This window comes from Lissotriton vulgaris, chromosome 5 (assembly GCF_964263255.1).
Source record: "Lissotriton vulgaris chromosome 5, aLisVul1.2, whole genome shotgun sequence".
Classification (NCBI taxonomy): domain Eukaryota; kingdom Metazoa; phylum Chordata; class Amphibia; order Caudata; family Salamandridae; genus Lissotriton; species Lissotriton vulgaris.
In genome coordinates, this window is record NC_141693.1 from 604,894,867 (window position 1) to 604,918,128 (window position 23,262).

Consider the following 23,262-nt stretch of genomic DNA (forward strand, 5'->3'; position numbering starts at 1 on the left):
ATCGTGAACACTGTATCAGTACCCAGCAGCAACATGGTGAAGGGCACATCCTTGTACACACAATGCCATTCTTCCATGTCATCCACAGGTGGACGCACGTTCTGTGGGACACACTTTGGTAGGTGGTCCCTGCCATGTTAGTTGTGCATTTGATGGTTGATGATAATTGACACTCTTGAGCTGGTGTCAATGATGTTGAAGAAATCAATGTGTTGTGGGTCAGTGCTGACCTTGACAAGGCTTGTGTCACTGTATGGTATCGTACCAGACTGGTTCTTTCACATCAGCTCATGCACACAACTGAAAGTTTTCCTGCTACTGTGATGAATGTGTGGATGGATGTGTGCAGACTTTACATGATGCATTGAGGTGTGACATGTACAGCAGATGTGTATGATACAGTCGCGGATGTTACAGCACCTGGCGTGCATATGTGACATGTGTGGTTCAGTATGTGTGTATTCACATTCACCAATGTGTTTGTGGCACTCGTGTATTGTTAGTGTAGAGGTGTGCCCTCTGTGTGTATCAAAAGGCAACCCATGTAACCTGGTGTGCTATGCATCTCTCAGGCAGTCTTTGTTTTTCCATGACATTGTTGATGGTATGTGCTGTGGCCATCTCATGATGGTTGTCACTGACATTTTCAAATTTACACCTCAACTAGGAGGAGGCCAAATCACCTACGTCACCTGACAGTTCTGGAGGACATGGAGAATGTTGCAATCATTCGGAAATTCCACCTGGACAGACCAACACTGAAGATCCTGTGTGATCTTTTGGAGCCCTACCTGCAGCCTCGCCGTCACTATCCAACTGCATTCACACCCACATACAAGGTGATGGCAGCTCTCCACTTTTTTGCAACTGGTTCCTTCTAGGAGACCGTGGCTAGCGCTTGAGGGATGTCGCAGGCAACAGAGCACATTTATAGAAACCGTAAACATTATCATTCTATCAATGTGCAGGTGGTGTGCCTTGCGAACATGACCATTTCCCATGTGTGTGCAAGATTTCCTGGCTCTGCACATGATTCGTACATCATGAGGAACAGCATGGTGCCCTAGATGATGGAAAATCTGCATCCCGAGCGTGCTTTGATTGTGGGTGAGTATGCCTACTGATATTGCGTGCTGTGTGTTACCTGTTGCACTCTGGCTGTGCAACATTGCAATGGGTGTTTGTCATTCACAGGTGACTCTACATATCCCAGTAGGCCATGGCTGTTGAGCCCCCTAAGGAATCCCAGGACCACGGCTGACATCCGGTACAATAAGGCCCATGGCAGGACCCGACGTGTAATTGAGTGGACTTTTGGCGTGCTGATCTCTAGAGGGTTGTCAAAGAGAAGAGGAACAAGAACTGGCAGCTGGCGAACATGACTGGCAGTGGCCCTCCCATCCCACCGAAAACATTCATACCATGGGAGGAGAAGGTGCTTGCCATACTGCATCCTGAGAGTCTCACAGGAGTAGCCGGGGGAATGAAGGCTGGTAAGTACAAACAAATGCCAAACAACACACTGAGAAGGACTTCCTTGCACAACCCAAACCCCATTATACTGTCCACCCTCACCCAACAGGTAGCTAGCCATCTTGTTTAGGACCATACCCCCTCTACCACAGCCTACCAAGATGTATCTCCACCCCAACACCACCCAGAAGCATGTGTCAGCCATTGCACTGCTGACCCTCACCTAACAGGTAACAGCTATCTTGCTTGTGATGTCTGTCTGAGGAGGGAGGCCTGCACTACCACTCCCAGCATGCCCCCTGTCCCACACTCCATCAGCATGGAGGCCTCCCCCACCCAGGAGCATGTGTCAGCCACTGCACTGTTCAACAGACAGACTTACAGGTAGGTAGCCATCTTGTATTGGAGCACTGTTTGGGGGTGGGAGGCCAGTATCACTACTCTCAGCATGCCCCCTGTCCCACACTCGAGCATCATGGACATTGTCAGCGCTGGAATGCCAGAAAACAGTCCTTGGAAGCTTGTTTCTGGTCCAGGGAAGACATGGCTTGGCAGTTCGGGCTGGACTGTTCCCGTGAGGCACAGGGTCATACTGATTTGCATATAGCCATGTCGGAACTGGGGTAGCAGAGTGGGCTAAAGAACGGTGATGGATTAAACCCAGATCTTTTGACTGGGTGTGAGTATTTGATTGATTCAGATGCTCCGTCCATCACCACCCCCTTTGTACCACTTTTGGCCACCATAAGTGTGGCAGGGTGGGCTCAGACGTGAGTCCCTTGCTCACTTTGTCACTGGATTCAAGCAAGCCGGGCTGAAGACGGCTGGAATGCCAGAAACCGGTCCTCGGAAGCTTGTTTCCGGTCCAGGGAAGGCATGGCTTGGCAGTTCGGGCTGGACTGTTCCCATGAGGCACAGGGTCAGACTGATTTGCATATAGCCATGTCTGAACTGGGGTGGCAGAGTGGGCTAAAGAACGGTGATGGATTAAACCCAGATCTTTTGACTGGGTGTGAGTGTTTGATTGATTCAGATGCTCCGTCCATCACCACCCCCTTTTGTACCGCTTTTGGCTGCCATAAGTGTGGCAGGGTGTGCTCAGATGTGAGTCCCTTGCTCACTTTGCCACTGGATTCAAGCAAGCCGGGCTGAAGACGGCTGGAATGCCAGAAACTGGTCCTCGGAAGCTTGTTTCTGGTCTAGGGAAGGCATGGCTTGGCAGTTCAGGCTGGACTGTTCCCATGAGGCACAGGGTCAGACTGATTTGCATATAGCCATGTCTGAACTGGGGTGGCAGAGTGGGCTAAAGAACGGTGATGGATTAAACCCAGATCTTTTGACTGGGTGTGAGTGTTTGATTGATTCTGATGCTCCGTCAATCACTACCCCCTTTTGTACTGCACTACCACTCCCAGCATGCCCCCTGTCCCACACTCCATCAGCATGGAGGCCTCCCCCACCCAGGAGCATGTGTCAGCCATTGCACTGTTCAACAGACAGATTTACAGGTAGGTAGCCATCTTGTATTGGAGCTCTGTTTGAGGGTGGGAGGCCAGTATCACTACTCTCAGCATGCCCCCTGTCACACACTCCAGCATCGTGGACATCGTCAGCACTGAAAATGTTGTACTATGTTGTACTATGTGCCCCCGCCAGGCTGGAGGTGGATACCGCCAGCCTGGCGGGGGCAATCCACCCGCCATCCTAATGGGCTCCAAAGTTTTTTAATTATTTGAATGTGTTTTAGTTGATAAATGTATTTTATGTGTTATTGTTTATATAAAAGTTATTATTTTTTTAAATATAGATTGTAATTTTAAGTGATCTAGAATTTGTTTTTGTTTGTAATTCATAGTGTTGTAGTGGGTTGTTGGATTAATAGGGGGATAGGGTGGGAAGTTCATTATTAAATAATGTTGAATTATTTATTAAATTGCATTTAATTATATGATTAATAGTTGGTATGTAAATAATGCAATATTCATTTCTTTCCGTTCTATGTGATTTGAAGACTGTTAGGTTTGTAGTGGTATAGGGTGGGAAGTTAATTAAGAAATAAATAATTTGTATTTAATTATTAATTCATTATTAGATTGATTTTAATAATGTAATTTATGGAATACTTATATTTTATTTGCATGCTGCTAGGTTCGTAGGGGTCTAGGGTGGGAAGTAAAGCAAGTAAAAATTAATATTAACTATTATTTTTAAATTAGTTATTTAATTGCATGTTAAATATTTAAGTTATGAAATGTCACACACCAGGCCTAATACCCCGGCTCTAAAGATCTACGATGCTAAAGTTGGAGCAGGCCTTCTATACGGCGCAGGACTGTGGGGATTTAGTAATTTAACCCAGCTGACGGGCGCACAAAACAAATTCATGCGTGGTATTACAGGTCTCCCAGCATCGACTCCCTTAACTCCTCTTTTTTATGACTTAGGATGTCAACGCCTTGAGGATATGGCTCGCTATAGACCAGCAGCCTACTGGAGGAGATTGTGGGTTACTCCAGAACTCTCCCAGTATGCACTAGCCTTTCTTGAGGTTAGAGACATGGACAGGGCACACAAAATACCATGGATGAGGGAGGTAAGGGCCACATACACTGCCTTGGGCTTATCTGCCTTGTGGGAAGACCCATTAGCTAATACATTCCCGCCTAGAAATGTTTTTAGAGATTTGTACTTGAATATGCTTGTGCTAAAAAGATTTGGTCATTGTACTGGTCCATCCTTAACGGTGGAGTTTCTGGGATTAAAGCACTCCCTAGTTTTTGAGGGTTATTGGGACTGAATTACTATCCCTGGGGACAGGAAAAAAAATCATCAGTTCAGGGTTGGGACATTACCACTCAATGCCTTTACTGCAAAATGGAGCGGAGGACTTACCGTTGCGTGTCCTTTTTGCCCCAGTCAGCGGGAAGATGTTGGGCACATTCTTTTAGTTTGTCCTGCATACAAAGCCCCTAGGACTTTATGGATAAAATCTATCTGTCTCCAGTTAGGCCTTAAAACAGGCTGCGAGTCGGTAAGGTTCCTTCAAACCGATAGCTCTCAGGCAGTGGTTATTGCTGTTGCCAAGTTTCTCCACTGGATGTGGATTATTAGAGCACGCAAAATAAGGTCACAGTGACAAATCGATTTCCTCTTTTAATGGTCTTATATGATAGAGCTACATTAATGTATACTTATTGTCTTATGTGTAAAGTGTAAAATTATGGCATTTTAACTTTAACTTATATTAACTCTTTTTTAAGGAATTTGCATAATGAATTGTATGTGTATATATAGGATTCAGGAATAGTAGATATAATTTACATGCTACAATTCATAAAATATATTTAATTTATTATTTTAATGTTGGTTGGATGGATGACATGGATAGTGTTTTTATCTATATATGATGCTTCCTTGGAATATACTGTGTCTGAAATGTTAATGGGTCATTTTAAAATATGCAACTGTCTAGTTGTTATTGTCTTTTATGATTTTGAAATCGAAAGACTTATGAAATTGAAATTGGAATACTTATATTTTATTTGCATGCTGCTAGGTTAGTAGGGGTCTAGGGTGGGAAGTAAAGCAAGTAAAAATTAATATTAACTATTATTTTTAAATTAGTTATTTAATTGCATTTTAAATATTTAAGTTATGAAATGTTTATTTATTTAAAAAAAAGAAAAAATGTTGCTGATAGGTATGTATGGGGTCTAGGCTGGTAAGTTAATGAAGAAATAATTAATTAGCAATTATATGTTTGTTCATATTAATACATTTACAATGTACAACAATAATATAATGTAAAATAAATATTTGTAATAAATATTTATTTATATATTTGCATACTACTTTAAAATTTAAAAAATAATATGATGTCAAATAAATATTTGCATTAATTAGGCTACACAATATGTATATATATATATATATATATATATATATATATCTATACTACTATAATAAAGGAAGAACTTTCAGCCTTTGAGGTGGGTAAACTCGGGAACCACAGCGCCAATCCACACACCTGATACGCCGTTGGAATCGTCAGGGTGTGTAGATGGTTATAGGCTATATAAATTTAAAAAAAAACTTATTTAAAAAAATTTAGTTAAAAAAAAAAGTAGTCCCTCCGAAGTAGTGCCGGCCACGAAGTGCGTGCTCACGTCAGGAGCGCGGGGAGGAGCGGCGTCCAGGAGGGCGTCGAGGAGCGGACGAAATGGCGTGGGGGAGGAGCGGTGACGTGAGGAGCAGCGGGCAGGCCAGCGGCGGTGCGAGCAGCGGACAGGCTGGAAGAGCGGCGGCTGAGGTAAGGGAGCGGTGGAAATGGCGCGGGGGAGGAGCGGTGACATGAGGAGCAGTGGACAGGCCAGCGGCGGTGCGAGCAGCGGACAGGCGGGAGGAGCGGCGGCTGAGGTAAGGGGACCCATGTCGGGGCAGGCGGGGGACGGGCTGGGCGGGGGCCCAGCCTGCAGGAGAAAAGAGAATGATACTGTGTTTTTATGGTGAAACAGCAATCATTAACACACCTCTAGGCCAAAAAGATTAGCTATGATGTAAGCTTTCCCAGCCAATGTACACTCTGTAGAACAGATTGGTCAGCTGTACACCTCTGCAAAGAAGAACAGACATATTTAAAGCAGTATATCAGCAGCGGACAGGCGGGAGGAGCTGCGGCTGAGGTAAGGGGACCCATGTCGGGGGAGGCGGGGTTCAAGACGGGCCGGGCAGGGGCCCGGGATTCAGGACAATGTCGGGAAGGGCGGGGAAGCCTGTTGCTCCCGGACAAGGCCGGGACGGGCTGCTAGTATATATATATATATGGTCCAGTGGAAGGCTAGCAGTAGCCGAAACGCGTAGGCCGTCCATATCTATGCACGCATATTTGCACATGGTGTGTGAATAAAAAGAAAAAATTTGTAAACTTTACATGTCTGCTGTGCCGGGACTTCGCCGTGTGAGGAGTAGTGTGGAGAATCCAAGGAATATATATATATACATATATACATTTAAATAAATATAAACACATGCATATATGTTTGAATGTTTATTTAAGTATATTTTTAATATAGTATTAACTATTGTTACATTATACTAAAATTATAAATGAAAGTATTTACATTTACTACTTTATACTCTAGATGATATTAGTGTCAACAATGTTTTTTAACAACATTTTGCACAATATTGTTTGCCACGATATTGTGTTAGTGATCCAGCTTGCTGGCTCTTTCTTGGCCATTGCATAACATATAGTAATAGTAAGGATTATCTACCTCTACACAATCCTTGTCTGTACCACTCCACCGTTCTTATTCCCAGCAAAAACAACAAAGAGCTGGTGGTCATCCATATGGTATGTCCGTGGGATGTATGACACTAGAACGCATGCTTTTACAACGCATGCCATTACAATTCATTTTTTACAACGCAGGTACCATTACAACGAAAGTTTTAACATTGCATACTATTACAACGCAAAGTAATTTAGATGATAGAAAAGTACAATTGCAACGAAATACAAAATAACGCATACCATTACAACGCGAAAGAAAATATTAATAAATATTAAATAAATTAGTAAAATACCTCCTGGGACAGGATGCAGGGAAAATAGGGAGTTTGGGTGGGGAAGTGTATTAAAATGTGGAAAGAAACTGAACGATAATTTTTACAAAAAAGAGTATTTAAAAATAATAATACTCAGGTATTACATTAAGTACTCGAATATTACTCAAGTGAAAAAAGTATTAATAAATATAAAATATTATAAAATTCCTCCTGGGACGGGATGCGAAGAAAATAGGGTTTGGGGTGGGGAAGTGGATTAAAATACGGGAAGAAACTATACACATGTTTATTCAAAAACGAGCATGTGAACAAAAAGAATACTCGAGTATTAAAATAAACACACGAGTATTATAATTGTACAAACAGTATTAATAAATACCATTTTTATTATATATTAATAAAAAATCAACATAAACAAAACACATAACGGAAACCTAATAAGACATAAACATAGCCGCCATTCTAAAAAAGAAGCAAAAACACAGTCCTACAACACTTTTCATGATCCAAACACCAAACCTGTGAAAACAAAATGGAGGACTAAAAGCAATTCTAAGTATAAAACACTCACTTTTAAATATAATAATTAAAATATAAGTTCACACATAAAACGAATCAGAAAAAAACACACATTAAAACAATGCTTTTCTCAAAATTTATGGCAAGACCCACAAAAAGCTATAAATACAACTAAGACACCATTTTGAATACAGTAGTTAATTAACTACCAGAGAGAGCAGACGGATATTTCTGACACTCTAAACTTTTTCAAGCTGCAACAACTTGACAAAAAGAATACATCACTTCTGATAAAATCAAGTGAGTATAAGTCATAGCATATAAAGAAATAGCTTATTTGTGAATAAATCAGCACAATTTTTTAATAAAAAATAATAACATATTTCAGGTTTCACCATACTTGAAAAACTATTCAAGCAATTTGAAAACACACACAATTATAAAGCGAAAAAAATTGTAAGTGCGTTTTAAAAAAATTATATAATTAAAATGAATTTTTAAACTTTAACATGCAAAAATGTTTTAAGGAATCTTGAGAAACGACAAAATGTAACAGGTTTCTATTTTTTAATGAAATGATTTAATGTCTAAAACACGTAAAAATATTTAGTAAGCTAAACAGTGTAACATTTTCAATTTTCCAGCTTACTAAATAATTTTTAGTGAAGAAATCATTTCATCAAAAAAAGTTTGAAGACAGAATGTAGACAACTTATACCAACTTCTTTATCAAAGGTAAACAAATTAAATTATAAAGCAGTAAATCAATTATGTACACGGTATACTCATTTTTTAAATCTCTGCAGCAACCCAATAAAAACTGTAAAACCATGAAAAAATAAATCTTGAAGATTTACAAATGTAATTCAATTTTTTTTAACATTTTAAAAGCTTAGCATATGCAAGTTCTAACGAATATTTTTTTTTAAATTAAAAGGGTTTTAAAAAAGAGAAATAAAAGCCTTGCCCGACCTTGTCCGGGAGCCTGTTGCTCCCGGACAAGGTCGGGATGGGCTGCTGGTATATATATATATGGTCCAGTGGAAGGCTAGCAGTAGCCGAAACGCGTAGGCCGTCCATAGCTATGCACGCATATTTGCACATGGTGTGTGAATAAAAAGAAAAAATTTGTAAACTTTACCTGTCTGCTGTGCCGGGACTTCGCCGTGTGTAGAGTAGTGTGGAGAATCCAAGGAATATATATATATACATATATACATTTAAATAAATATAAACACATGCATATATGTTTGAATGTTTATTTAAGTATATTTTTAATATAGTATTAACTATTGTTACATTATACTAAAATTATAAATGAAAGTATTTACATTTACTACTTTATACTCTAGATGATATTAGTGTCAACAATGTTTTTTAACAACATTTTGCACAATATTGTTTGCCACGATATTGTGTTAGTGATCCAGCTTGCTGGCTCTTTCTTGGCCATTGCATAACATATAGTAATAGTAAGGATTATCTACCTCTACACAATCCTTGTCTGTACCACTCCACCGTTCTTATTCCCAGCAAAAACAACAAAGAGCTGGTGGTCATCCATATGGTATGTCCGTGGGATGTATGACACTAGAACACATGCTTTTACAACGCATGCCATTACAATTCATTTTTTACAACGCAGGTACCATTACAACGAAAGTTTTAACATTGCATACTATTACAACGCAAAGTAATTTAGATGATAGAAAAGTACAATTACAACGAAATACAAAATAACGCATACCATTACAACGCGAAAGAAAATATTAATAAATATTAAATAAATTAGTAAGATACCTCCTGGGACAGGATGCAGGGAAAATAGGGGGTTTGGGTGGGAAAGTGTATTAAAATGTGGAAAGAAACTGAACGATAATTTTTACAAAAAAGAGTATTTAAAAATAATAATACTCAGGTATTACATTAAGTACTCGAATATTACTCAAGTGAAAAAAAGTATTAATAAATATAAAATATTATAAAATTCCTCCTGGGACGGGATGCGAAGAAAATAGGGTTTTGGGTGGGGAAGTGGATTAAAATACGGGAAGAAACTATACACATGTTTATTCAAAAACGAGCATGTGAACAAAAAGAATACTCGAGTATTAAAATAAACACACGAGTATTATAATTGTACAAACAGTATTAATAATTACCATTTTTATTATATATTAATAAAAAATCAACATAAACAAAACACATAACGGAAACCTAATAAGACATAAACATAGCCGCCATTCTAAAAAAGAAGCAAAAACACAGTCCTACAACACTTTTCATGATCCAAACACCAAACCTGTGAAAACAAAATGGAGGACTAAAAGCAATTCTAAGTATAAAACACTCACTTTTAAATATAATAATTAAAATATAAGTTCACACATAAAACGAATCAGAAAAAAACACACATTAAAACAATGCTTTTCTCAAAATTTATGGCAAGACCCACAAAAAGCTATAAATACAACTAAGACACCATTTTGAATATAGTAGTTAATTAACTACCAGAGAGAGCAGACGGATATTTCTGACACTCTAACCTTTTTCAAGCTGCAACAACTTGACAAAAAGAATAAATCACTTCTGATAAAATCAAGTGAGTATAAGTCATAGCATATAAAGAAATAGCTTATTTGTGAATAAATCAGCACAATTTTTTAATAAAAAATAATAACATATTTCAGGTTTCACCATACTTGAAAAACGATTCAAGCAATTTGAAAACACACACAATTATAAAGCGAAAATAGTTGTAAGTGCGTTTTAAAAAAAATATATAATTAAAATGAAATTTTAAACTTTAACATGCAAAAATGTTTTAAGGAATCTTGAGAAACGACAAAATGTAACAGGTTTCTATTTTTTAATGAAATGATTTAATGTCTAAAACACGTAAAAATATTTAGTAAGCTAAACAGTGTAACATTTTCAATTTTCCAGCTTACTAAATAATTTTTTGTGAAGAAATCATTTCATCAAAAAAAGTTTGAAGACAGAATGTAGACAACTTATACCAACTTCTTTATCAAAGGTAAACAAATTAAATTATAAAGCAGTAAATCAATTATGTACAAAGTATAATCATTTTTTAAATCTCTGCAGCAACCCAATAAAAACTGTAAAACCATGAAAAAATAAATCTTGAAGATTTACAAATGTAATTCAATTTTTTTTAACATTTTAAAAGCTTAGCATATGCAAGTTCTAACGAATATTTTTTTTAAATTAAAAGGGTTTTAAAAAAGAGAAATAAAACATTTGTTTTCTTCCTACAACCCACAAAAGGTAAATCGAAAAAAATATATACTTGGAAAACTGAAGAGATCGACCTTCTGAAAACCATCCTGTATCAAAATGAGATACCATCCACCAAACAACCAAATAAAACTAAAGGTAAATTAAAATGGAAAATGAACACAATCATTTATTAACCACTTTTAAATCCTCAAACAGTAACCTCTCCTTAAAAAAGCACACAAAATAACATTTTCTTTTTTAAAATTTGAAACAGCTTAAGAAAAGCAAGTAACATCAAAGCACGAGAAAAAACAAGAAAGTCCATCTAAGACCCAAGACAAATCAACAAAAGGTAAGAAAAGAGTACTATATTTGCAATAAATAATTTGACAACTCCAGAAAGGCAATAACATTAATAAAAAAATGGTAAATGCACTAGTAAATGATTGAAGTGAAACTGCACAGGAGTGAAGCATTAAGGAAAATTTGAAATAATGCAGCAGAAAAGCGTAAAATGAACCACTATTAAATCTTCTCAGACATAGCACTCAAAAAAGATAAGGACACAAAAATAATACTTTATATTTTATATTCTAAACAGGTAAACAAAGAACATTGCAAATAAGAAGACCCAAAAACAACATATTCTGAAAGTGCCAACCAAGCAAATATAAAGGTAAGCAAAAGAAAAACATTTTTAATACTGTTATATTAAAGGGTAAGTGTTGTATAGTGTAGGGGTTGAAACTCGTATTCTAACGCCATGGAGGTGTAGCAGTAGGGTAAGTGATGGATAGTGTAGGGGTTAAAATTACAATTCTAACTCCAGGGAGGTGTAGCAGTCGGGTAAGTGTTGGATAGTGTGGGGGTAAAAAATACTATTCAAACTCCAGGGCGGTGTAGCAGTAGGGCAAGTGTTGGATAGTGTAGGGGTAAAAATTACTTTTCTAACTCAAGTGAGGTGCAGCAGCAGGGTAGGTGAAGGATAGTGTAGGGGTTAAAATTACTATTCTAACTCCAGGGAGATGTAGCAGTATGGCAAGTGTTGGATAGTGTAAGGGTAAAAATTACTATTCTAACTCCAGTGAGGTGCAGCAGTAGGGTAAGTGATGGATAGTGTAGGGGTTAAAATTACTATTCTAACTCCAGGGAGGTGTAGCAGTAGGGCAAGTGTTGGATAGTGTAGGGCTAAAAATTACTATTCTAACTCCAGTGAGGTGCAGCAGTAGGGTAAGTGATGGATAGTGTAGGGGTTAAAATTACTATTCTAACTCCAGGGAGGTGTCACAGTAGGGTACGGGATGGACAGTGTAAGGGAAAGAATTACTATTCCAACTCAAATGAGGTGTAGCAGTAAGTTAAGTAATGGATAGTGTAGGGGTTAAAATTACTATTCTAACTCCAGTGAGGTGTAGCAGTAGGGTAAGTGTTGGGTGGTGTGAGGGAAAAAAATATTATTCTAACTCCAGTGAGGTGCAGCAGTAGGGTAAGTGATGGATAGTGTAGGGGTTAAAATAACTATTCTAACTCCAGTGAGGTGCAGCAGTAGGGTAAGTGATGGATAGTGTAGGGGTTACAATTACTATTCTAACTCCAGGGAGGTATAGCAGTAGGGTAAGTGATGGATAGTGTAAGGGAAAAAAATACTATTCTAACTCAAATGAGGTGTAGCAGTATGGTAAGTAATGGATAGTGTAGGGGTTAAAATTACTATTCTAACTCAGGTGAGGTGTAGCAGTAGGGTATGTGTTAATGGTGTAGGGATAAAAATTACTATTTGAACTCCAGGGAGGTGTAGCAGGAGGGTAAGTGTTGGATAGTGTATGGTAAAAATTACTATTCTAACTCCACAGAGGTGTAGCAGTAGGGTAAATGATGGATAGTGTAGAGGTTAAAATTACTATTCTAACTCAAGTGAGGTGTAGCAGTAGGGTAAGTGTTGGATAGTGTAGGGGTACAAATTACTATTCTAACTCCAGAGAGGTGCAGCAGTAGGTTAAGTGTTGGATGGTGTAGGGGTAAAAATTACTATTCTAACTCCAGAGAGGTGTAGCAGTAGGGTAAATATTGGATAGTGTAGGGGTTTAAATTACTATTCTAACTAGAGTGGAGTGTAGTAGTAGGGAAAGTGTTAGATAGTGTAGGAGTTAAAACTGAAAAATGAAAGAAAAATCTAAGTTAGCTATAAAAAAATTACATATTCTTTTTCTTTTTCTTTTCAGATAATGTCAGCAGATAATACTGCCAGATACATCAAATCAAAGGAAACAGATTATTAAAACATGCTGGATGTATATATTGTAAGGAGAGAATAACTGAACCACGAAGACATTGGAGGTGCTTGCAATATTACTCAAGCCATTGCAAAGGCAGAGCGGTTACTCTAGGTGAGAGAGTCATTAAAACATCAGACCACAACCACTCTGCCTCTGCAATGGACATTGAAGTTAGAGAAACTATAAATGAAATGAAGGATATTGCAAGCACCTCCAATGACATTTCTGGTTCAATTTTAAGGGAGGTTGCTCAGCATGTCCCTAGTCATGTAGCTAGCAGTATGCCAATAATTCTTAATCTGAAAAGATTAATTCAAAGAAAAAACAGGCAAGTAACCCACAGAGAACTACTCCACAAACCTATTTAGATATTCACTTTCCTCCTGAACTCACTGTATCTTTTTCTAATGAACCTTGCATGATAACCAAAACCCTCTTAAACGTATACTTATCTTCAGTACACCCCGCAACCTTGTCAAATTAGAGAATAGTGAAATATGGATGATGGATGGGACATTTAAAAGCACGCCCCATCCATTCATTCAAATTTACACTATTCATGCTAAAATTAACAATAATGTAGTCCCCTTAGTGTACAGTTTGCTACCTGACAAACAATCCACAACCTACACTGAACTTTTGACAGTGATTAAAAGCAAAACATCAAACAAAAGTCCTAGGAAAATCATTATTGATTATGAATTTGCAATGATAAATGTTATTTTCAAAACGTACACGGATACCCAAATTCAGGGATGTTTTTTCCATTTTTCCAAGGCATTTTGGCGTAAATTACAAAAAACATCCCTAGTTGTGGATTATTCTTCGGATAGCCAACTGCAATTTGAATAAAAAAAACTAACAGCTCTTTACTTTGTCCCTCCTGAAAGTGTAGACGAGTACTACACTGCAATTACAGAATCTGATTTTTTTTACTGAAAACGAGGAAAAATTGGCACCCTTACTAAATTATTTTGAGGACACATGGATTGGGCATCTAAGCAGGTAGGTCGCAGGAGGAAACCACGTTTCCATGTGGAGTGGTGGAACTGCTACACAAGCTGCTTAGAAGGAGAAGCAAAGACAAACAATGCCATAGAGGGATGGCATAACTCCTTCAATCATACAATTGGCAAACCTCACCCTAACTTTTATCATTTTTTGGAAATTTTGAGGACGGTGCAACGTTTCCAAGAAATGAGATTCTCACAAACATTAACAGGTAGTCTAAATCCATGCATCTCTAAAAAAATCAAAAGAAATGTCTGAGAGACTATTGGGTACCTTACAACAATTTTCGTTGTGTGTGGCTTTACACTACCTAGAAAATGTTGCTCACATACTGCATTATTAACTCTAACTACAACCTTACTTTCCTGTTTTGACCTAAATTCATTAAACATTTCTATTCAATTGGCATTTTTTACAAAACATTTTTTTTAAATTTAAATGTCGGGTCACCTTTCCTTAGATGTCTTCTTTCTTCTTCTTTTTTTCCTTTCAAAATCCCAATGAAATCCTTTTTTTTTTAAATCCATCAACATTTCCACTCGTGTTAAAAAAATGTAATCTTTCTTCTTTTTAAAGAAGCATTCCCCAAAATGTCCAAAATGAAAAAATCCATTCTCCAAAGACTATAATCATCTCAAAATGTGTAAAAACTGGACAAATGAAGATCGAATCACATTTTTCCAAACGATATACACAACCAAATCCAATTATTCTTTCTGTTTCCAAAAACCATCTCCAAAACCAAAATCGATCCATCTCCAAAGTTTCTTCTTCAAAATCCACGATCCATCTTCTTTTTTCAATATTCAATTCCGATTTAAAAAAAAAACAAAATGCAAAACATCTTCTTTAAAATCCACTACTCAAAAAATCCTTTTGTTAAATCCATTAATTGAAAAAAAACTCCAAATGTAATCCAAAACGTCGTATTCGATCTTCTTGATTCGGTTTGTCAAACACATGTTATATTTTCGAAAAAAACATTGTATATACATTTTTATACTATACAGTAAATAAAAATTACTGTTAACAATTACAAGTACATATTTAATAATAATAACAGGTGACCCGACAATGGCATACTCTAACTTTATGATCTGCGACATGCTAAAAGAGTGACAAAAACTTTAAAACTAACCAATACAACTCCTCCCTATTCTCTCCTTACAATATATATATACATTGAAACATCAAATCTTTATAAATAAAGTAAAAAATGTTTCCTAACTGAGTGCAGATCTGCTTGCTGCTGCATTGTCCAACGACGATCTCCAAAATGGCCGCGACCCTGCAAGTCTACGCGCCTACGTCATCTGGAGCAACAAAAAGAAAAAACTGACAAAATATATGTTATATATTATTTCACATATTAGTTATCAAAAGCAATTTATTAAAATGTGAAATACACATATGTTATTTTTTTAATTATTAAAAAATATAATAAATTAATCTTTATTTTCTTATATATTTTCTAAATAAATATTATTAAAAACAATTGTGCATTCTGTAGTCTTTAGTATTATTAATTGTTTATTTTACTTTAAAAATTTAGCTTATGTTTGAAATATTAATGAAATAATGTACTTACCTCTATTCTTGATCCATTTGCTTCTGATCTGTCCCCATCTTGCATAAAATGACCACGTAAAAGAGTTCCGCGGCAAACATATAGGTGGCTATGGAAATAAATAAAGGACATTTCATCTCATTGATCACAATGGTAAAGCATGGGAAAATGAATACAATATTTTTTTATAAATTAATTTTTAAAGGTTATCTTACTGAAATATTTCTTTAAAATGCATATACTCTTCTTTTAGCTAAATATATTTTTAAATATTTTTTAAAATATAATTTAAAATATTTTTTTTATTTAGTTTTTTTTAATATAACCCTATTATTATTCTTATATATTTTTTGTTTATTTTCAATATATTATGATAAAATTAATAATGAGTATTATTTCTTATTTTTTTTTAATTTTTACATTTTAGAAATTATTAATTACTATAAATTAAATTATCAATAATAAATACTAAAAAATTTGGAGTGGAATAATTTTACCGAAATTTCATTTTTTTTGGGGAGTAATATTCATAAACATTTATTTAAAAATTATTTTAAAACAACTACTAAATTAAACATGAGTATTTACTGAACCTAATAAATAAAACTAATATTTATAATAACTAATAATTAAATTATCAATTAAAAATATTAATAAAATTTGAGGGTAATAATTGGCCCACATTTTAAAAATATATATTATTTTTTAAAATAATTTTTAAATGAGTATTAACTGAACCTAATAAATAAAACTGTTATTTTAAATAACTAATAATTACATTATCAATTAAAAATATTACAATTTAATGAGTTCAATAGTTATACAAAAATGTGAAAATGAATACATTTTTTTCATGAGTATTAATTTATACACATTATATTATAAAAAAAATGTAAACTACAACACATTTTTAAATAAGTATTAAGTGAACCAAATTAATAAAACAATTTTTTAAAGAGTATTAATTTATACACATTTTATTTATATACATATATAATATAAACATGATTTACATTAAATTAATATAATTGTTATTTAAAAAAATTAAAGAAATAATATAATATAATTTAAAAATATAAAAAATGTAAATAATCAAATTAAAAATACTTACATTGTAATAGCATGCGTTGTAATAGCATCTGTGTTGTAATAGCATGCGATGTAATAACATGCGTTGTAAAGGCACTTGCGTTGTAATGGATTAGTTATAAAGGTACTGCATTGTAACAGTTGCGTTGTAATGGATGTTTCCCATGCCTGTGTACGGTCAAGATAGAAGTTCAAGGTATTTTTATGGTCAAGGCAATGGAGTCACTCTTCCACTTTCAAGACGGAGTGAAGAAGGATGGTAGGGTAATAGATTGTTCAACATAAAAAAGGGCAACAACACTTTTAGCAAGAAAGCAGCGTGTGTCCTCAGCACCTATTTGTCTGGTGTAGTGGTGTAGGAAGCTTGTACTGACAGCGCTTGCAGCTCACTCAGATGGCATTCAGAATAGATTGCAATGCGAAAGACAGTTTTGACTGTTAGGAGTCATAGTTAACAATTATGCATCAGCTCAAATGGTATGTACATAAGGAATGTTAGGGGCAAATTGAGATCCTTCTGTGCAATAACAAAAGATTTCAGAGGAAATATGTGAGACAGACTTTTCAGAAAGTAGAAATGGAAAGCTGGTCTGGCAAATATTTATCAACAAATCGAAGTGACTGTTATATTACCCTTAACCGTGCCAAGATCTTCCAATGTCAAATCAGACAACAGTTCATCAGAAAGTATGGCCTTCAGAGGATCAAGATGACGAGTCCTACACAGACCACAACATTTCTTGTAACGTCCAGCAAAAATGGGTTTTTGTTGACGACATCTGGTTTCTAGATTGACATACACTGCATCAGGCAGTAAAACAAAACAGCTGTTCCTGGGATACATGCAGGTGTGGGTTGCAGGGAGATTCGGAAGCAAGATCCCCCCACTGTTGCTGAGACAGGAGGTCTTCCTGAAGCGGTAGCTGGATCAGAGGGGAATTATTTAGACTTGAGGGATATGGGTACTGCACCCTACTGGCCCAACTTAAGGCTACCAAGATGACTTGGGCCCAGTTGGGCCAAATGTTCTTCGGAACTCCTGGAAAGAGATGTACTGAAGGGAATGCATACAGAAAAACTGTGTCCCATCACTGATGGAATGTGCCTTTCAGTTACTCTCCTGGATGGAGCTCTAGCGCCAAATGTTTTGACACTGCATGATCTTGGCGGTGATAAACAGATCCAGCCAGGGCAGACAGCACTGTTTGAAGATGCTCCCGAATGTGGATGTCATGTGTGATCTGCCAACCAGCGACGGCTCACATCATCCACTCTGGCCTTTAGAGACCCTGCCAGCTGATTGGGCATCAGAAAGATCTACTGCAAGTACAGCCATCTTTAAAGGAATAAAGCATCATTGCAGACAATGCAGGACCCACTTGGCACTCTATGTTGTAGTACCACATGGCAATTGTGTTTCAGAGACCGGTGTCGGGATCGAATACGGTGCCAGTGGAGTTGGCAATGACAATGTGGCCCTTGATGTCAGTATGGCCTCAGAAATGTGTGTCGACGAGGAAGCCGGTCCCGGGGAAGGGCCCACTGGCAGAAGCATGACAGGAAGCCTCTGTGGCTGCCTGGGGGCCCGGAAGGCACACCACAGGGAGCTGACAGCATCTAGAAGAACTGCAGCATGGCTTCCTTGAAGATTGCAGCTTGTTGCAGAGTTCAGGACAGCTTGGTGATTTTGGGACATTCCAGGACCAAAGCTGTCACCAAGTTGGAATCAGAAGATGATGAGGAGCCCTTCGAGTGCTACCATAGAGACTTCTCGATGTGGCTGGGTAGAGTCGAGTATTACTGGCTTTCCTGCATCTTTGGTGCAATTTTGACTTTGATTTACCTGGAAACACTGATTTTACACTGGACAGGCCTTTGCCTTGAAGCAGAAATGAAACTCCTGTTTCTAACTCAACCTTGTCCTAGGCTTGGCAATGGAGAGTTCTGCCTCATGCCATCTAATCTCCTTCAGGATCATAAGTGCACATTCCTCACCGGACTTTGAGTCGTTGCTGGAGCCCAGGCATCATTAGCACATATCATTCAATCTGTAACAGACATCTGCTTTCAGTAGTTGAGCATGGCTTCAGTCCTGACATTTTCAGGTAAGTGACCATCCCTGGCACACTGACTGAAAATCTGGCATGGTCAGAGTACAAACGAAGGGGGATCTTAGCTCTGGATCCACGTTGAAGGGCACAGAGAGAAAATAACTGATGTTAGCACACAGGGGTTGTGCATCTATGCGACCCCTCTCAATCACTTATGAGATGGTATGAGATTTTTCCAAAGCCACACAGCACCACCTGTCGGCATGCAGAAGTCATTGCTGGGAGCATTTGGCAGATCTAGTCTAGTATCTAAATAATCAAAACATCTGTAGTTTGAAATATTCATCAGAAATAGTAGTACACAGAAGCCTACTGATAATTTTCTTCTGTTTTACTATAAGATTCAATTCACACGGTCATCTATCCTTTTAGTCACATTTTATGTGCTGTACTTATGACAGGTTTCAGCATCTGAGAGTGGAAATTTTCCTTCTCAGCTGGTTACCGTGAGTCCCAGACACATATGGCAACTGAGTATACTTTTACATGACTTTAGGCCCTGCGTTTGTACCACACACTCTAATACATGTAATGCACAAATGGTAAAGGTGTTAAGATACAAGCAGGCTTGTATTGTATTTAACATTGACATTTCATAAAGCCTTGACACACATGTCTATACATGCTCACTGAAACAGCCCTCTTAGATAGCTTATAAAAAGTGCAGATGCATATTGATGAAATATATGAAGTACCACATGTATAAACAAATACAGTCACACAAAGAAACAATCATGTGTCAGGTTACCAATACACACTTATCTGCAAGATGTTCTGCTCTTACCTGTAAGGTGCTTGGAGGGTTTCGCAGAGATGCCATGAGCCAACCTCCTAGAACCCCTAGAATATAACTAGTGAATATATAAGACACTATGGCTACTAAATAGAAATTAGGGAGGAGGGCCGGACTCGGACGCTGGCGAATTTCCTGTTGTCGACCTGCGAGGCAGAGTTAGGAAAGGTCTATAGCCAAGTGACAAGAATGGTTAAACAATTTAATTTATAATATTCTGAAAATGAAAACCTAAAGTAAGTGATATATTGAGTCCAACTGTATACAGAAACCAATAAGCATAAATTATTTCTGATATAACTTTATTGTTTCTATGTATATATAAGTATTGTTAAACTTTTATTTTCATTGTTTTCTTCTGTTTTATATTATTTTTTTGGGTGATTATTTTTTTGGTTATATAATATTGAATTAAAATTACATAAGAGAAAATACAAAATCAATAGACAAGAAACGTATATGGAATGATGAAGGCAAAGCGGTAGACACCACTACGCGCGTTTCGGCTCTTGAGCCTTCTTCAGGTGACCGTCTATTGTTCTATAAGTGATAAAAAGATATATAAATAAGATTACAAAAACAAACATACTATATACAATGGACTGGAAAACAAATATACAGATTATTTACATTTCTCACAATTCATTGATGATAACCAACATACTATGTACAGTGGACTGAAGACAGACATACATATTATTTACATTTCTAGCAAATCATTAAGGGCAGCAAAGTTAGATCTTCATATTAGTGGATTTTAATTTCATCTGCATATGTATTTCATCAAGTTTTTATGGATTTACAGGGACATAACAAATTTTATATACATTGAAAGATTATACATTACATTATTAGCATTTATATAGACATCAGATGATGTTGTTAGCCAGCCTTTACCTCTTAATCATCATTGATCTATTTTAGTTAGCCTCAAATGATAGATATTTTATAGTAATATATTCGTAGTTTGCTTTCAAGAACCATAGCAGTTTTGACATGTCAGGTACATAAATTATTTCCTGGAAATAGTACATATATTCCTTGATTATCACGGGGCTTTAAAAAGTAAACCACTTACATGGTGCGGAGTATACTTATACTAATATAGGGTAAAGACCTGTAACTTGATTCGAGATGAACAGAGCGGTTGTGACTATAGGTATATCATATGGCATATGTAAGGTGTAATTTAATGTAATATAGATACAAACCATTTGTAAAAAGAACATGTAATTGAAACGAGTGATAACATTAAGATAAGCGGTTTTCCCAATAGATACTCTAAGTGAGGAGAACATAGATGATGTAAACTGACAGAAATGTACTTACAGGATTTCAAAGAGTCAGAGACTCAAAAAAGGGTGTAGCGTGGAATGGGTAGGTCAGTCGGTAAAGACAGCTTCTCAAAATCTAGAGGTATAATATGATTGACGACGACAGTGAGAATAATCATAATAAGCATCAAATGACAGTTGAGATAACTTGAAACATAATAGGTCTTATGAAAATAAATTTGAACTATACAGATAGTAAGCTGCATAGTGAATCATCAGGTTTTTTCACAGAACCATCTGAACTACACGCTCTATAGAGAACCTCATGGGTACAGACTTAGCACAGACTGATAGGTAGTGTTATCAGAAATAGATCATTCCATCCAAAGGTGTTGTTATACAGGAATAAAACCAAACAGCAATGGAAATAGAGAACATTATAAAGTTACCTCAAGATGTGAAAGGATATAATCCTATAGATTATCGTGTGATATTATGATCCCAAAAGGATAGTGGGAATAGTTCTAATTGAGATCGATGCTTATATTGAAATCTGTAGAACCAAACAGGGAAAGAGAATATAATAAAATATCAAAAAAACGATATATTTCATATGTGTAGACAATTCTACATTCAAATAAATCCACACTCAGTGTATAATTACCTCCACAAGGATGATTTACTTCGAACAGAAGACAAGGTGATGAAAAAGAGTGGAACAGGAAATGAGTATTTTATCTAGAGATAAAAAACAGGGGGGGTAAGAAAAGAGATAAGAGAAAAGAGGATTTAGTATTAATTTTTAAATATATTGCATCCATGGTGGGAATAGGTTATGCTATATATTGTTACCTCCACATGTAGATTAAGTGTCCGGAAATGAAAAATAGTAGTATCAGATTGTCAGAACGAATAATAGTTGTCCATCTGGGAATAAATGGTGGAAAGAAATGTGTAATTAACACATTTGTAAGAAATATGAACATTTTCAATTTGACATGATCATTAATTAGGGTTTACCTAAACATGGAGTGGAAATGGTGTCCCAGGAGCAAAGAACTATATGGATGAGAATCTGGTCATAATGTTGTCTGTAAATAACATGTATACAGTAGGTGAGATATGTCATAACACTATACTCTGTTTAGCATAGTAGATAAAACCGAAAAAGGATTCACTGACTAGCAAGGAGAGGGTATTTATGCATATAATTGAAATAAGAAATAGCCATAGTTGATAAACAGATATTTTAAATTTGCACACTTGAAAAGGATAGACGAGTGTGTTACATTAATCATGTGCATACATGAACCTTCCATAAAATCGTAACAACCAAAAATGATGTCTATAGTTGTTAAATGTAGCCCTGCCATAAAGTCTAGTAATTGACTTGGGTAAATATAAATAGAGAAATGAACGAAAAAAAACACATTTGAAAATAGAAACGGCTCCTGGAGTATTATTATCATGTGCACTCACCCGTAGGTTTTTTTAAAGATGTTTACGTTCCTGGTATAGGAGAGCTCACACCGGGAACCGACCGCCAACAAACACACCGGTATGCTGGATGCAAGCAAACGTCTCATAGGGTACAGCCGCTTTATATGTGGTCGGTGATTGATTGAATTTCAGGTCATGAGATGGAAGAAGGACTAATCCGTGCCGAGTGACAACATGAAGCGATAGGAATGATAGAAATAGAAACAGGGTTGAGCAATTACGATAACCGGAAGAGAAGAGAGATTGAGAAACAGTTAGGAAATGATTTCTGAAATGGGGAGAGATTAAAGGATGAAATTAACAAGCAGGAGCTGTATTATTAGGTTAAGATAAATAAAACCGAAACGTTTTACTGCAAATCATTTGAATGGTAATATTGGAAAGGAGATATGATAAAACGTGTACCTAGTTATAGTTTCAAAAAGTTAGTAAATAAAGCAACTCGATTCGGTTGAGTGAGAACATTATGTACTAAAAATAAGAAAGTTCTAAGAGGAATAGGGTAAGAGGGGTATATTAGTTCTGAATGATAAACACAAACGTATGGTTTATGATAGAAATCAAGAAATGACATATGATAGGCATCCTGATGTGAGGATAAATATGGTTCAATACTGTAACCTAATAAGATGGTAGGGTAGTCTTTTTCTTTCTGATATTATGAAATTGTAAAAATCAACAAGGTATACTTAAGGTAGTGTCAATGAGCAATAGATAAATGATGACAGAAAATAAATAAAACCAGAGAAGGTTGTTTAAGATAAAAAAGCTGGTATATGAAAGAGTAGTCCTTTCTTCTGTGAATCAGAACAGATTCTTTAACGTCTGACTTGTC